Source organism: Bubalus kerabau, chromosome 6, assembly GCF_029407905.1.
Source record: "Bubalus kerabau isolate K-KA32 ecotype Philippines breed swamp buffalo chromosome 6, PCC_UOA_SB_1v2, whole genome shotgun sequence".
NCBI classification, from domain to species: Eukaryota; Metazoa; Chordata; class Mammalia; order Artiodactyla; family Bovidae; genus Bubalus; species Bubalus kerabau.
The window spans coordinates 7,846,997-7,864,905 of record NC_073629.1 but is presented as its reverse complement, the minus strand read 5'-3'; the positions used below and the strand labels follow the sequence as shown (position 1 = coordinate 7,864,905).

Sequence of the window (17,909 nt, the reverse complement as noted above, 5' to 3'; positions counted from 1 at the left end):
GATTGTAGGCACTGGCTTGGTATGTCTGGGAAACAGGAAGAGGCTACAGGAGGGGATGTGGAAGCTGATGGGAAGGGCAGGGTTGCCTATCCCGTGGTGAGCACAGATCTGCAGTGAGCTCCTCCATGCTGACGTGGGCATAGCTAGGGTAAGGAGTTAATGCCTTTGACCATGGAGTAGAGCTCACTGACCTGTGAGTGGTCTTGTTGCTGAGAAGTTCCATTCCAGAGGAATGACATATTTCTCCATGATTGGTGGCTGTCTCATCTCAAAACTAGTAGGACAAGTATAGGGCGAGACCTGGCTTGATGGTGGGAGTTGAAAACAATTTTAGGGTCTTTAGTGACATCGAGTGGAAGCAGTGTCAACAGGATGATGTGGTTGCCAAAAAAGTTGCTACAGTCAGAAGCTTCCCTGAAGGATGAAGCATGGAGAGGTGTAGTGCCTGCCAAGTACAAGAAGGATGTTCCTGGCCAAAAATGGAATAGGCTTCTCGGGATGCTGGTGCATTCCCTCACAGTTGATGAGAAACTGCACTGCTCCTTGTCGGGAGTGCTGCGAGATGATTTAAGCCTGGGCTGGAAGTGGGGGAGGACTGGGTGATCTCTGGGCCTTCCAGCCTGCAGTCCTGAGGGCCCCATTGCTGGGGTGGCAGTCCGTGGTAATAGTGGTTAGCAGCAGTTTATGGGAGACGAAGGATCCAGAACCTGAATTTTGTTGCTGTCCACGTCACAGTCGAGGCCACTGGTCCGTCGTGCCTGACTTCTTGTTGCACTGTTACATAGGTCACCAGTTCACTCTGGGATCCCGACTGTTCTCAGTGCGGTCTTACTTGACGCATTTCTAGATTTTCCAGCTTCCTGGTACCATCTGTCTGTAATCACACTTTGCAGGCTGCCTCCTTGTCAGCAGCCTGCCTGCCTGTCTCATAGCTTGGGAACTAGATGTATTCTCAGTGACTTGCTGTCCTTAAAATTTTTGCTTGACGTGGTCAACAGAGGTACCGTATAGCCTCTGTGGAAGCCAGCAAAAGCCTTAGAACAGAGGCTTCAGTTGTCATATCACGGGAAGAGCATCGCGGCCTTCGATATAAGAGCCCTTTGTCATTGGGCTCTGTGTGCACAGCCTTGGACACCTCTTTCAACATCCCTGGACTCCAGTTCTTTTATCTCTAAACCAGTTGATGGTTTTAGAACAGTAGCTGTCTGTAGAGCCCAATCCAACTCTGAGATCGTTCAGAAGTGTTCTTTGCCCATGCTCTGCACCATCAGAAACATAATTGGACTTTTAGACAGGCTCTGACTTCTGAAAACTTGCCATCAGAGACCTTCTGACATATCCATGAGTCCGTACCTGGTACCGTGTCTCATTTAAAAGACAGGCACCCAGTACATTATTGAACAGTTCAGTCTGTAGTGTGATGAAGATGTCACGTCTGGAAAAGGGATGTGTGTTTTTTTCTTTTCACTACTTAGGTTAAATCATTTGACTTAAGAACTCCCTCAAGTATAGGCATGCATACACCATAGGCTGAGTATATTAGCAGTTTAAGCGTGTCAGGGACATGAATGCAGTTGTCCCTGGTATCCATGGGAGATTGGTTCCAGGAGCCCCCTCTCCACCCCTCCCTCATACTAAAGTCTGAGAATGCTCAATCCCTTATATCAAATGGCATAGTCCCGCGGTTGGTGGACCCTGCGGTTGGTGAAGGGCTGACTATAAAAGCAGTACTTTAGACATACTATTTATATTCTCTATAACAACTCTGCAGGGTGAGTTGCTATAATTTCCAGTGAAAAGATGAGTGAATTCAAAGAGGTGAAATAGCCTCTTGAAGGTTCTCTGGCCCTTCCATTTTGTCGGACATCAGCGTTTGTGCTTTCTCTGACATGTGGGCTGCTTCTTAAATAGGCCTGCCAGTCGCTGGGTGTACTGGGCAGGGGAGATGGGGACAGGGTCACTGGAGGAGACAAGTTGACAGGATCCAAAGTGAAGGATCTTGGTGTCTGGAGATGGGGTGAGAGGAAGCTGACCGCTTTCCTCTCCTCCCCATGGCCTTGTGGGGAGGTCGATTTGGGGTGGCCTTGCTTCCCATAGTAAGCACGGTGGTTGGGGCAGGACTGGAGGCAGTCCAGGAATGACCCAGCTGGCAGGACATTTGTGCACCAGGCCTACGGAAGTGTCTGGTGTCCCTGTGGAGGCCTGCCAGCCTTGCGTTGGGGTGTGTTTGGGACTCGGGCTGCTGAGGAGACTGTCTCTGTCTGTTATCCTCGCTTCATCTCTTAGGAGGGAGGGCAGCTGCAGGAAAGTGCCTGCCTCTGGGTGCTCCTGAGCACCCTTCTCGTGTGGGAGAATAATGTCATGATAGAGAGCTTGAAAACTCAGAGCTTACAGAGAGAATGTTTCAAGTAGTGAGGTGGAATATACGGTTCCCTTTCCTCATAGTCTTAGTTTAAGGTAACACAGTGTTTGGCACATAAGCCATTTCTTAATTTGAATGGGAAGAACTGTGCTATCATTTGTCATAAACCCCAGTGTTGGAAGAGGCCATGTTTCTGCCTAGCAGGACAGGATCACCCTGCTTCACTGACTGTCAGCCACAGTTCACCCAGAGAAACAGACCAGTTGGAAAGAGAGAGGTGTATGAAGAGATTTATACCTGGGAACTGGCTTAGATGGTTGTGGGCGCTGTTAGGCAAGTCCAGCATTTTAGGGCGAGCTCTCAGACTGGAGATCTTGGGCATGGACTGAAGCTGCTGTTCCCTGGCAGGATTTTTCTTCATGGAATTCTCAAGCCCATTTAGATTACTGAGGATAATCTTAAAGTCAACTGATTATGGATCTTAATCATATCTACAGAATGTGTTTACAGCAATACCTGGATTAGTGTTTGATTGGATGACTGGGTACTGTAGCCTGGCCAGGTTGACATATTCAAAACCCTATCACATCTGGTAAGCTATCCTGTTTGAAAATTAATCTGGAGAGTTGGGTGCATCCTTGGTAGCCCACTACCTCACTAGCTTGGTAGCCCAGCCTCCTGTTCCACAACTCTCCCTGCTGGGATATAATCATCAGGTCTAAAGAAAATTCCACAGGTCTCACTTAGACCTGTCTACCCAGACCGTCACGGTCTTGAACTTTTGTTATATTCGTTTGTACTTCTGCTTTATAAGTATGCTTAAGTCTTCTTTTGTGTATCCATGACCTTTGGAAGTCACGGAAGTTGGAAGTTCTTACAGGAGTAGGGTGGTACCTTCTGTTGCCTTTGTCTGTTTTTGGTCTTAATCCATGCTGCCATGCTCTAAGTGGCTTCTCAGGGAACAGTGACTGACTTCTGGGGCCCAGAATGGCCAAGATTCTCTCCTCATGGAATAAAAAGCAATTTGTTTTGTTTGTGCACCAGATATATTGTCAAGTGCCCACTATGAGCTGGGGATTTTTCTATGTACTGAAGATGTAACAGTGAACAAAACACTACCCTGCTCCTTTGGAGCTTTAAAAACCGTCATGGGTGTTGGGGATGTGGGAAGAGGGAAGGAGGGTCACAATGAATCACTGTATGAGTGAAATGAACTAGCTAATTGCAGAGAGTGCTAAGTGTGTTGAGGAAAATAAAGCAGGGTACTGTGACTCTAAATTTTGTTGGTTACTTTCTGAGTAACCAAGTAATGACTTCCACGTTGCATGATGTTGGGCACATTCATCTCTTTGAGCCTAGATTTTCCACCTGGGATAAGAAGCCGTGAGATGGACTTCCCTGGTCGTCCAGAGGTTGGGAGTCCACCTGCCAATGCAGGAGACACGGGCTCAATCCCTGATCCAGGAGGATTACACATACCACAGGACAGCCGGGCCCATATGCCACAACTACTGAGCTCTCACACTGTAGAGCCCGTATACCACAGCTGTTGAAACCCAGGCACCTAGGACTTGTGCGCCGAAACAAGAGACGCCACTGCCATGAGGGAAAAAAAACCCAAAAAAACAAATGAATCTCTGAGATGTTTGGAGTCTGAGCCACCTGTGGTGGGAGCCATTGTAAGTTTTTGGCAAGAGGTTCTAGGAAGATGAGTTGTCTAGAAAAAACCTTTCAGGGTACTTGGAGCTTTGTTCTTCAGTGTGGTTTGTTGTCCAGCAGCATCAGGATCATTGGAGATCTTGTTAGATGCAGACCCTCAAGCCCTGTCTCAGACCCTCTAAATCAAATCCTTAAGTGCTTTGCTTGTATGTTAAAGTTTGAGAAACACTGGCGTGCAAGAGGCTGAGGGCAATCCAGAAGGCTACTGGAGCACTTTCGGTGTAAAGTTTTGGATTCAGAAAAGAAATGGAGAGGAAAAAAGAAAATGAATCCAGCAGGTTATTTTGGCTGATTTTATCCTGGGTGAGGTCATTCTGTGAAGAATTGACCTTTAAGAAATGGACTTATTACCAAAATTGCCAATACTGGGAGGTATGAGGTTTAAAATACTGAGCACTTGAACTAGACTCTACATATAGGACGTTTCTTCCTGGGTCCCAGAGCCCTTTCAGATGTCAGATATACAAGGTAGCAAGTTGTTTGGAAAGAAGTTGGAATCAGCCTTTATCATAAAGGATGTTCAAGTTACCGTTGCTGGATGTGTCAGTCTGCTTCTTCAGGAATGTTGCCTTACAGATCTAGTCCCAGACTTTGGGCTGTTGCGCCCTGGCCTCTGAAGTGTGTGCTCTGGGTCACAGCCGCGGTCACCGTCTCCAGAAGCTAGGTGATGGCTCGCCTTTGCGTGCAGGTCACTGCGTCACTGTTTTCCTGTTTAGTTGTGACTCCTAGGCTTGTTGTGTGCTAATCCTTTTACAGGTTGGCTGCTTCTTGATGCCCTGTGGGAGACTCTCTGATCCTCTCTCTTCAGTGTTTCCAGCACAGGTTGCTCCCTAGTAAAATTGTGTGGACAGCTATCCATTCAGGCGATTGACATTCTTGTGTACTTTATCCCCCAGAGGACGAATCTTTCCTCCTCAGGTTTCATCTTTTGTCTTTCCTGGAATCCATCGCTCTAAGGGTGTTTACATCATTCAACACTTGCTTTGTATTGGGCGTTGTTCATGTTCTGTATTTTTTTTTTTTTTTTTTCATGTTCTGTATTTACTGCACCTACAATTCAGAAAAGATCTTGGCTGAGCTGGTAACTTAATATGATAGATTTGTATTATGTCACCTTGGAATCAGTCCTAGTTAGGGACAATTGTGAATGCTGTGAGGTTTTCTTTCAAAAATAGTGTATTCCAGAGATGACACATGCGGAAGAGACAACGCGGCAGGCAGAGGACAGGTCCAGTTTCTGATTGAACATCTTAGCATTATGATTTGTTGACTTTACCAATTCAGGATGAGTGGGTGTCTTAGAAGTGACCGTAGATGATGCAAACACAGCTTCACCTGCCCCTTTCCTCTAGCATCCTCTTTAACAAGTGGAATTTCCTCAGAGACATTTCCCTCTATATTTTTTGATGCTTCTACATAGATCTGTGGGCTCTTTTTGGGAGAGCCCAAAAGAGCTTGTTCCATCAGTTTTGAAACAAGAGGCAGCCTTTGTTCAGCCTGAATCAGAGTTAAGCCCATTTCATTTTTTAAGTTATTTGAGTTCTCATGAAGCTTCTTGCAGATACATATACTGAGGGAGTAAGAAGAGAGTTAAAAGTGCCTCTTGAATGAAGTTAATTCATTTTCTAGGGTATAATCTAATAATCAGAAAATGCCGGCTTTGGTGTCCTGGGTTTAGGAGCTCATTTTATGCATTTTGTTCTGTTTGCATTGGCTGTGTCTTCAGATCCTGCAGGTTTCCATACATCGGTCCTCTTTATCAGATTAATGTCAGGCAGTAGTGACTAGATGCATGTGGATTCATCTGTTATTGCTTAATGGATTGTAGTCTGTGTCTGACACTTGACTGCCAACTTCTTGGTAGCTATTTTTTTTTTAAACTGAATTCTTGCCAGGTAATTTACCATGAATTTTTCTTTCTGTAGACAGGGAGGCATGAACTCATGCACTCTAGCGTTTGTCCTTTTTGTCTGAGAGGAAAGGAGGGAGACAAAGGGAAGCCCAGGGACATATCCGCTCAGAGCTTTGCACCTTGTGGAATGCCAGCTAAGACTCTCCACCGAAACTGCCCACCTTGGGCCTCCTGGCCTTCCAGGCATGTTGTTGAGCCCACTGGTGAGTGAATGTGCCACTGTGCTCCTGGAGTAAAGAGGGACCGGTGCCCTGAATGCACCTTGTCTGGCTGCAGCTTGGAGACCTTGTAGTTCTCTTTCTACTAAGGGTCCCACTGTGAGTACTTGTTGAGGCTGTATCCTTCCACCCCTCCAGGAAGGTCTGTGCCGGAAAAGCTGCCTGGCACACGTGCATGTGTGTGTGTACAAATACCGAGGACCTTCCATCACCTCCTGGGGACCTTAGAGACCCGTCACAGCTTCTTGCCATCTGATGACGGAGAAGCCTTCCTTCTTCTTCTTTTGGCATTTTTGTCTCTACTTTCTAACACATCAGCCAGTGAACATTTGTTTTATCTCCTGGGCACCAGACACATCTCGTTGTTCTTCATAAAATTGTTAGGAGAAGATAATGGCTGAAAAGATTATGAGATGTTTCCTCAATGCCAGTTGCTTAGCAGGTGCTGTGATATTACAAATTTTTTTTTTAAAGAAAAACCTCTCTAGCCTCCATGCTTTTTCTTTCATGATTAACCGGTGTTTGTAGAGCCCTTATGTGTACCCATCATTTTTGAATAGATATGCTAGTCAATTGATAGTTTTCAATTTGCTCGCTATGTACTAAGCGCTCACTGTATGTCCAGGGCTGTGCAAGAGATTGGGGTCAAAGTGGGGGTGAGTGTCTGTTCACTGGGGAAGAGTCAAAACTTTGCTCCGGGAGGACCCTTTGTTATTTTGAGTTGTGGATCCTGTGAAAATCTAATGAAAGTTTTGGCTTCTCTCAGAAAACTGCTCATAAGCAGACACCTTAGCATAGTACTTCCGGGGGCCCATGGAATCCATGAGAAAGTCCATGAGATCCCTATGAGCCCAGCATATGAGCCGCTTGCCCTGATGGTATGACAGGCCGCTTAAGAGACTTGTCATCAGATTTGTCATCATGTGCATTTTGGGAGGTAGAGGTACTAATTTCTGGACCTTCATAGTGTGTGTTCTTTTTAAAAGAAACTGGATCATTTCACAGTCATAATAAGCTGACGAGGGTCTGCTTGGGACCATGGACGGAACTTATTCCAGTAGCCTGTGAAGAAGAGCATTGAGAGGTAGGGAGCTGGTCATCCTGGCGTTCACCTGCCTCCATCCTGGTGTGGGGTCTGGGAGCTCCATGTCTGGCACAGGCAATGAGGAGCCTGGCTAACTGGGAAGCATTTACTCTGCAGCCATAACTGCAGGCAGCAAGCCCATGTGTCTGCATGTCCCTGGGAATGGTGTCGGGATGCCCCTGCTTTGGCCTGTTTCACTAAAGCTGAGCTATCTGCTGGGTTTACTCCATACTCCACAAGAGCCAAGAAACAAAAAGCAACGCATGGCAGAAAAGAAGCAGAGGTGTACTTCTGTGTTCATTTTTATTTAAAAAATGCCAACATGATGGGAGTTCAGTCAGTTTAGGAGAAGTAGTAGGAACCTACTTGGATGACCTTTGTTTTCTGCCTTTATTAAAATTTATATGAGAGTCTTCCTAATCCCTTATGCAGCTATAGCTTGCTCTTGGATCCTGGAGTACTCAACAGCTGGAGCAAAGGAATCTCTGTCTTGTCTTTATGAAATATTGAAGGGTAGCAAAAGGTATTCATGTCAGATGAGGGGATTTATGGAGGCCCTTGGAATTGCCTAGATTTGCCCTCGGAAGACTTGAAGAGTGAAACATATTGGGGAGCCTTGGCTTGTTGAAAGGAAAACGGATGGCGTGGGGGAGGCAGAGCGATGGTAATAATGGGCATATGGCCAGAGTGACAAATGTGAACTTAGCCTATGAGTAATAGGATGTCTCCTGTGCTGCCAGTGGGATTGTAAACTTTTGAAGAAAGCAATTTGATTATATATCTGTATATGATACATACACATATGTGTTTGCATATATATATTACAGTGCTTCAACATTTCGTACCCTTTAACCAAATAATCCTGCTTCTGGAGATCTGTCCTAAAGAAATAGCATAAGTATAGTAAAATCTTTTAGGCAGTACCTTTTTATATTCACTGCAGTTTTATTTGTAATAGTGAAAAGTGGAAAGACAGCTTAAGTGCTCACAATTGAGGAATTGCTAGGCAAGTGACAGCTCATTCAAATGATGGAAATTTGTACAGCCATTAAGCTTGTTTATGAATAAGGAAGCACAGAAAGAATTGAGACTCCGATGCAGGAGGCAGGGAGAGAACCGTTTCCGTTTTTTCCTATACCTTTTTTGCTTTACAGTGTTGTGCTAGTTTCTGCTATACACCAAAGTGAATCAGCTCTGCACACACACATATCCCTCTAATGTGTGTTTCTTCACGTTCTCCGTGTATAATTCTTCCCAGAAGTGTTTCTTATCCTTTCTCACTGCCAAGCGCGGCCCTTGGCCGTCTGTTGCCCCTCAGACGCTTGTGAAGGGGTTGGTGCTGTCTTCTCATCCTGGTGTTTCTCTCTTTTGGATGCTGGTTCTGAAAAGGCCCCCTGTGCTGTGATCTCCCGTCTGCCCACATTTGTGTAGAGCAGGATTTTTCATGAGGAGTTTGGCCAGATGGTCATTGCAAAGCCATGTCAGGGGGTAAGGGTCTTCTGCCGAGGAACTAGGAACGTTAGATATTCATTTGGAAAATTGCATCTGAGAGGGCTAGACTGATCAGTTCTGAGTCTGAGAGACTATTTAGCCCCATCTCCTCATTTTGTGGATGGGAAAACATAGGCCAAGTAAGGTGCCCCAGATCTCACAGCTGCTAGTGATAGGAGTGGCATCCCCCTTTACAGAGCAGACTGTGGAGGACAATGACTTTCCTATTTGTTTGCTGTATGACTTTGGACGAAAAATCTGAGTCTCAGTGGGTGCATTTGTAAACTGAGGTTGTATGAGGTGTGTAGCGCCATGTCTGCCATATACTGAGCCAGCAGGGCTTCCCAGGTGGCTCAGTAGGTAAAGAATCCAATTGCAGGAGACATGGGTTCCATCCCTGGGCTGGGAAGATCCCCTGGAGTAGGAAGTGCACCTACTCCAGTATTCTTGCCTGGAGAATTACATGGACAAAGCAGCCTGCTGGGCTGCAACCCATAGGGTCGCAAAGAGTTGGACACGACTAAAGTGACTGAGCGCACAGCACGCTGTCATATATCAAGTGCTCAGTAGACGTTAACCATTATGAAAAATAAAAATATGAATGACAGGGGAAGTCAGTAGTCATTACTTTTTATTGTTATTATGTAAGAGAGAGGACTCTTCTCTTATTGTTTGGGCGTTCTTAGAAATTATAACCCTCACCTCCTTGGAGATGTGAGATAATTGTTTGAATAATGTCCCCACATGGGGGACATAAAGCAATATTGACTGTTTGCAGTTAAGGTGGAATAATTCACTTCTAAGTCCATTTGAAATGAACACATTAGAATGCAGGTGAACGGTGAACCTCTATTGTAGAATAGCCTAAAAGCTGCTATGTATCAACAGATAAGTTAGGATGATTACAGTAATTACAAATGACTCCTTCACTTTATAGAAGAATTAATTTCAAAGTATTTTTAAGTAGAGAAACTCCTATTGAGTATTATAAGATTATTCATTGACAATTTCCCCTCATACATTGATAAGCAAAATGAAAACTCTGTAAAGCAAGACATATGCAATCTGTTGTTGAGATAAAATTCTCTTCTAATGACACGAGAAATGTTCAGAAACGACGCTTTCAGGTGTCATCAGTGTTTAGAAATCCTAGTGCTGAAAAGTGCAGTGAACTATTTGGTGGGCATATAACAGTGGAAATTATTTTAATTTTTATTCCACACAGATTGTCAATAAATCTTGAATTAATGGTAAGACTAGAGAACTCTCTAGAAACCAAGATCATATTGCATTCTGCATGTCTTTGGTCTTTGGGAATTATGTTTTAAGAACTCTTTATTATGAAAAAAGCCCCAAATATGCAAAAATAGGATACTATAATGAATCCCCAATACTTATTGCCCAGATTCAATCATTTTTAGCATCTTGCCATATTTGCTTTATCTATACCCTGCTTCCTTCATTTGGAAGTAGTTTAATGGAAGTTGTGAGATCACATTGTTTCACCACAGCATGCTGCTGCTAAGTCACTTCAGTCGTGTCCGACTCTGTGCGACCCCATAGATGGCAGCCCACCAGGCTCCCCCGTCCCTGGGATCCTCCAGGCAAGAACACTGAAGTGGGTTGCCATTTCCTTCACCACTGCATACTTGAATGTAAATCTCCACAAAAAGTAGACTTTTCTTACACATTCAAGACAGTTAGCAAAATAAATCCTTATACCTGGCCCTTTGTTTGCTTTCTCCAGTTGTTGTCAAATATGTCTTTTTACTCTTGTTGGAATCAGGACCAAGTGAGGTCCACGTGTTGCAGTGGGTTGTTATGGCTCAGGACTTCTGTCTAGGGTCGTGCCCCTCTTTCTTTTCCCTGTGACTTTGAAGAAACTGGCTCAGTTGTCTGGTAGCATGTCCCACGTACTGGAATGTTTTTGACAATCTTTAGGAGATATTGATATATTCGGTGTGTTAAATAAATGTATAGTCATTTATTTTGACACTCATATTGTATCATATTTTAATAGGGACGTGTTCTGCAAAGCGGTTCCTGTGTCCTTTTGACTTGACCCCATTTGTTTTTTTTTTCCACCCCGCCCCGCCTGCTTTAGTTTTATAGCCTCCATACTTAGTGGTACATCAAAATATCCTAAGCTGATCTATATATTTCTTAGCCTAGACCCAGAATCAGCCCTGCTTTCGAGGAGCTCTATTCCTCTATTAAGAGGAGAAATTTAGAGACCGTGGTTTGGGTGTTGGGGGTACTCATTGCTTGGCTTTGAGGCCTTTTCAATGTTAGAATTAGGAAGCTTTTTATTTTTGAAAAAATGCTATTCTTTCCACTGATAATGAACATTACAGAATTTTAACTTCTTTAATTTTATACTTGCATATTTTTCTTTTCATTGAAAATCTTGGTTCCTCTTTTGTCTTTTCTTAGAGCATATATATAGAATAGTTTTAAAAATATCAACATTGCTATTGATAATAGTACTGAATAAGGTTTGATTCATCACAGTTCTTTTTTCCTTAGAATATATTCCATCAAGTGTTTGTTGAAGTAGTGTTCTAAAAGCCATTGAAATATTGATTTTCTCTGTATGTTTGTATTGCCAACTTGAGATATTAGGTTAGTTTGTTTCAGTTGGTTCAATTAAAAAATTGTATTTTTTCTGAGTAGGTAAAACATATGATTCCAAATTCAAAGCTATTAACATGGTATATTCAGAGATACTACATTCTACCTTTTGTGCTCCCTCATCCTGTATGTAAGCATTTTTGTTAGATTTTGGTAATCTTCAGTGTTTCTCTTTTACAAGTGTAAAAGCATTTTTATCCTTTCCCTAAATCCATACCTGAAAGAGGCATATTATATTCACTATTTTGCATATTGGCTTTTATTTTGAATTAATGTCAAACAGAATAACTGCAAAAATAGGACAAAGAACTCCAATTTACCCTTCACTTAGCTTCTCCCTTCTCACCCTTTCCCCCTCCCATCCATCCATCCATATCCACATTATCCTGTCTACAGATTTTCTTCACATTTTACCACTAATATCTTTTACAGTGAAATGAAAAAAATATTTTCTAGTCTAGGATCTAATCCAGGATGGTTTAGTATATTTAAGTTGTTATCTCTTTAGTCTTCTTTAATCTGGAATAGTTCCTCAGTTTTTCTTTGTCTTTCATGATCTTGACATTTTTTGAGACTACAGACTGCTTTGCAGATGTCTTTTATTTGAGCTTTGCCTGATTGTTTCCTCGTGATTAGGTTCAGGGTTAGCATTTGGGACAGGAACACCGTGGAAGTGCATCATACAAGGAGGCATAGGTGTTGGTTTTTTTTTTCATTACTTGTGATGTTAACCTTAATCACTTGGTTAGGTTCTGCCTTTTTTCTTCATCTTTTTTGTTTATTCAGCAATATATCTTTGAAATCATCTATGTAATTATGTGGATAAATCATCTGTGCAAGTATCTGCAAGTATTCTTATTCTTTTTTTTTTAAATTATATTTTTAATTGGCCGAGAATTGCTTTACAATATTGTGTTGGCTTCTGCCTCTGGTGTGAATCAGCCATAAGCATACTTATGTCCCCACCCTCTTAAACCTCCCTGCTCCCCTCACCACCCCATCCCACCCCTCTAGGCTGTGTCACAGAGTACTGCGTTGAGCTCCCTGTGAGAAGAGGGAGCGACTTCTCATTAGCTATCTATTTTATACATGGTATGGAGGAGCCTGGTGGGCCGCAGTCCATGGGGTCACTAAGAGTCGGGCACGACTGAGTGACTTTGCTTTCACTTTTCACTTTCATGCATTGGAGAAGGAAATGGCAACCCACTCCAGTGTTCTTGCCTGGAGAATCCCAGGGGCGGCGGAGCCTGATGGGCTGCCATCTATGGGGTCGCACAGAGTCGGACACGACTGAAGTGACTTAGCAGCAGCAGCAGGTACATGTTTTAATGTGTCAATTCGTCCTGCCTTCTTCTTCCCTGACAATGTCCAAAAATCTGTTCTCTGTTCCTGCCCTGCAAATAGGTTTATCAGTACCATTTTTCTAGATTCCATATACATTCATTAATATATGATATTCGTTTTTCATTTTCTGACTTACTTCACTCTGTGTAACAGACTCTAGGTTCATCCACCTCACTGGAACTGACTCAAAGGCATCTCTTTTTATGGCTGAGTAATATTCCAATGTACACATTTTACAGCTGTGTAGTTTCTGTCCTGATGAACATTGTTTATTTGACTTGGATCATTTTTGTGGTGTCAGAATGTATAACCTTAGGCATAAGTAATTCAGTAATTTGACCACTTTTTTTTTCTGACAGTAGAGCAAGGGCTGGGGAGAAGGGTGAATTCCTTGAAGTGGGATTTGAGTCAAAAAGTAAATGCATATGCATTTTTGATGAGTTTTGCCAGGCTTTTCTCCATAAAGTTTGTACCATTTTACATTCCCATCAGCAATAATTGTTTCCATAGCCTGGCCAACAATATATAGTCAAACTTGGATTTCTGCTAATCTGATAAGTGAGAAATAGTATCACTATATAGTTTTAATTTGAATTTCTTTTTATTATGAGTGAGGTTGAGCGTCTTTCTGTTTGTATAAGGGTCACTGGCATTTGTTTTTCAATGAACTATTCATATCTTTCACCATGTTTCTATCAGGGTTTTGGTCTTTCTTCTCAACATTTAGGAACTCGTTGTGTATTAGAGATATGATCTCTTTGTGATCCATTGCAAGTATTTTTTTCTACTTTGTCATTTGACTTTATATTGCTCTCCCCTGCCCTACCTAACCACATACAACTTTTTATGTTTGAAAAATTTTTAAAAAGTTGAAAGAATGTGCAGTATTATACTCTGTATATACTACTATTTATAATATAGTATAGTATAATGTATATAATACATAATTATAATTATATATAATATATAGTATAATATATAATACAGTATAATATAATAGTACTGTACTCTGTACCTAAGTTCATCAGTTTTTAATAATTTTGCCATTTTTTTACATCTTTACATACACAGTTTTGTTCATTTGAAAGTAAGTTGTAGAAATGGACACTTTGTCACTAAATACTGTAGATACATGTCCTAAGAATGAGGATAAACTACAACAACATTATCAAGTGGAAAAAAATGAGCCATAGTTTGTTTATGGTAGTTTTTATTTTTGCTATGCTTTTATATAGCTTATTATATAGTTTATATGCCTTAGTTAAATTTATCAGTCTTCTATTTTAATGCTTCTGGATTTTGAAGCAGAGTAAGATTTTGCTTGAGGAATGTGAAGGAATTTACGCACATCTTCTTTTAGTACTTCATTGGGTGGTTTTATTTTTTTAATTCACTTCAGATCTCTCTTTCATTTGGTATTTATCCTAGTATATAGAAACAAGACCAGGAGCTGACTGTGGCTCAGATCATGAACTCCTCATTGCCAAATTCAGACTTAAATTGAAGAAAGTAGGGAAAACCACTAGACCATTCAGGTATGACCTAAACCAAATCCCTTACGATTATACAGTGGAAGTGAAAAATAGATTTAAGGGACTAGATCTGATAGATAGAGTGCCCGATGAACTATGGACTGAGGTTCGTGACATTGTACAGGAGACAGGGATCAAGACCATCCCCACGGAAAAGAAATGCAAAAAAGCAAAATGGCTGTCTGGGGAGGCCTTACAGATAGTTGTGAAAAGAAGAGAAGCGAAAAGCAGAAGAGAAAAGGAAAGATATTCCCATCTGAATGCAGAGTTCCAAAGAATAGCAAGGAGAGATAAGAAAGCTGTCCTCAGCAATCAATGCAAAGAAATAGAGGAAAACAACAGAATGGGGAAGACTAGAGATCTCTTCAAGAAAATGAGAGATACCAAGGGAACATTTCATGCAAAGATGGGCTCAATAAAGGACAGATGGTATGGACCTAACAGAAGCAGAAGATATTAAGAAGAGGTGGCAAGAATACATAGAAGAACTGTACAAAAAAGATCTTCATGACCCAGATAATCACAATGGTGTGATCACTCACTTAGAGCCAGACATCCTGGAATGTGAATCAAGTGGGCCTTAGGAAGCATCACTACGAACAAAGCTAGTGGAGGTGATGGAATTCCAGTGGAGCTATTTCAAATCCTGAAAAATGATGCTGTGAAAGTGCTGCACTCAATATGCCAGCAAATTTTGAAAACCCAGCAGTGGCCACAGGACTGGAAAAGGTCAGTTTTCATTCCAGTCCCAAAGAAAGGCAATGCCAAAGAATGCTCAAACTGCCGCACAATTGCACTCATCTTACATGCTAGTAAAGTAATGCTCAAAATTCTCCAAGCCAGGCTTCAGCAATATGTGAACCATGAACTTCCTGATGTTCAAGCTGGTTTTAGAAAAGGCAGAGGAACCAGAGATCAAATTGCCAACATCTGCTGGATCATAGAAAAAGCAAGAGAGTTCCAGAAAAATGTCTATTTCTGCTTTACTGACTATGTCAAAGCCTTTGACTGTGTGGATCACAATAAACTGTGGAAAATTCTGAAAGAGATGGGAAAATTCTGAAAGAGATGGGAATACCAGACCACCTGAGCTGCCTCTTGAGAAATCTGTATGCAGGTCAGGAAGCAACAGTTAGAACTGGACATGGAACAACAGACTGGTTCCAAATAGGAAAAGGAGTACGTCAAGGCTGTATATTGTCACCCTGCTTATTTAACTTACATGCAGAGTACATCATGAGAAATGCTGGGCTGGAAGAAGCACAAGCTGGAATCAAGATTGCCAGGAGAAATATCAATAACCTCAGATATGCAGATGACACCACCCTTATGGCAGAAACTGAAGAGGACCTAAAAAGCCTCTTGATGAAAGTGAAAGTGGAGAGGGAAAAAGTTGGCTTAAAGCTCAACATTCAGAAAACAAAGATCATGGCATCTGGGCCCATCACTTCATGGGAAATAGATGAGGAGACAGTGGAAACAGTGTCAGACTTTATTTTTTTGGGCTCCAAAATCACTGCAGATGATGACTGCAGCCATGAAATTAAAAGACCGTTACTCCTTGGAAGGAAAGTTATGACCAACCTAGATAGCATATTGAAAAGCAGAGACATTACTTTGCCAACAAAGGTCCATGTAGTCAAGGCTATGGTTTTTCCTGTGGTCATGTATGGATGTGAGAGTTGGACTGTGAAGAAAGCTGAGCACTGAAGATTGATGCTTTTGAACTGTGGTGTTGGAGAAGACTCTTGAGAGTCCCTTGGACTGCAAGGAGATCCAACCGGTCCATTCTAAAGGAGATCAGCCGTGGGTGTTCTTTGGAAGGAATGATGCTGAAGCTGAAACTCCAGTACTTTGGCTACCTCATGCGAAGAGTTGACTCATTGGAAAAGACTCTGTTGCTGGGAGGGATTGGGGGCAGGAGGAGAATGGGATGACAGAGGATGAGATGGTTGGATGGCATCACTGACTCGATGGACGTGAGTCTGGGTGAACTCCGGGAGTTGGTGATGGACAGGGAGGCCTGGCGTGCTGCGATTCATGGGGTCGCAAAGAGTCGGACACGACTGAGCAAATGACCTGAACTGAAGATTTTTCTTGAGGAATGTGAAGAAATTTATCCATGTTTTCTTTTAGTACTTCATTGGGTGGTTTTATTTTTTTAATTTACTTCAGATCTCTCTTTCATTTGGTATTTATCCTAGTATATAGAATGAAATACAAATCTAATTTTATATTTTTCTAAGTGCATTCTGGTTGTCCCAACACTATTAGTAAGTAAATATCCCTCCACCATGAAAATATTGCCTTTATTTTGTACCTCATTTCTCTATGCCCTTGGGAATTTTTTGTATTCTGTATTATTTTTCATTGTCTGTCTTTGGGAATATATTCATTTAGTTGAATTGTTATTTCAGTTCATTCAGTGATCTATTCTCATATGGTTTTATTCTAATCATGAAGTATTCATTTCTTGTACATATTTACAAAAAGTTTATCGTACCAGAATGAAATATTCAGTGTTACTCTAAATACTGATAATTTTCTTCCTCATTATTCAATATCACTGAATGAAAATCCTCAAAAATATTTGTCTTCCAAAGCAAAGTTTATTTGTAGCTTCTTATTTGTAATCTTCCTTTAAAAGATGCATTGCAGGTTTTCCTAATTTTTCACTATTTTTAAAATTCTTTTTCTCCTTCTTTACAGTATAGATATTTGAGTATCTTCTGTTTGTAAGGTCATTTAACTAATCCAGTATAGTGTATAAATTGTACAAACAGGGAAAAACTTACTCCACATTCAACTCATGCTTCTCTTTATCATTTGAAGAAATGATTTTAAACTGAATAATTGCTGAACTGCTGGAGATCAGCTGCCAGTCTGTGATGCCAGCCTGGGGTTTCCCTGTCACCTGATTATTTGGTGGGTGGCTGTCTAGTCATCTAAGGGTGGGTGCTGATGAAGTCAGTGATTCTCTTTCCCAGTCTTAGGAGGTTCTTCTTTGGCCCTGATAACCCCTGGCTTGACTTTACCCTTTACTCTGCACACAGGGATTCATGAGGTTGTGGAGGTGCTAAATGTACTGATTTTTATGGATATCCTTTTTTTTTAAAAAATTTTTATTTATGTGTTTTTGTCTGTGCTGGGCCTTCGTTTCTGAGTGGCCTTTTTCTCTCGTTGTGGCAAGCGAGGGCCACTCTGGTTACGGCGCGTGGGCTTCTCACTGCCGTGGCTTCTCTTGTTGCGGAGCATGTGCTCTAGGGTGCACGGGCTTAGTTGCTCCGCAGCATGTGGGATCGTCCCAGATGAGGGATCCAACCCACGTCTCCTACACTGGGATGCGGGTTCTTTACTGCTGAGCCACCAGGGGAGCCCTGTATGAACGTTCTGGTCATCTCACACCAAGGTGAAGTTTTGGGTCTTCATCTAAGCGTTTCTCTGTGTTGTCTTTTTTCATGTGTGTGTACTTCCTTCAGGCTCAGTTTCACCTGTAATTTGACCATTCTGGCTCTCTGTGCTCTTTCCTCAGAATTCTGTCTTCTCATTTGGCCCATATCACACATGCCTTGAGTTATTGTATAACTGTTTTCTCTAGATCTTCTCCCCCTACTCG

The 17,909-nt window shown here is 42.1% G+C and overlaps 1 protein-coding gene across 23 annotated transcripts in view; it reads left to right on the top strand.

The window, feature by feature from the left end:
• Positions 1–17,909, top strand: part of LOC129656594 (carboxyl-terminal PDZ ligand of neuronal nitric oxide synthase protein-like) — a 358,204-nt gene that overhangs the window by 43,224 nt on the left and 297,071 nt on the right. The window contains exon 2 of one of the 23 annotated variants that reach the window (XM_055587277.1): positions 14,190–14,296. The exons of the other annotated variants lie outside the window; for them this stretch is intronic. The gene's annotated coding sequence lies outside the window, so the exon portion shown is untranslated. The remainder of the gene's footprint in view (positions 1–14,189; positions 14,297–17,909) is intronic. 23 annotated transcript variants of the gene reach the window in all.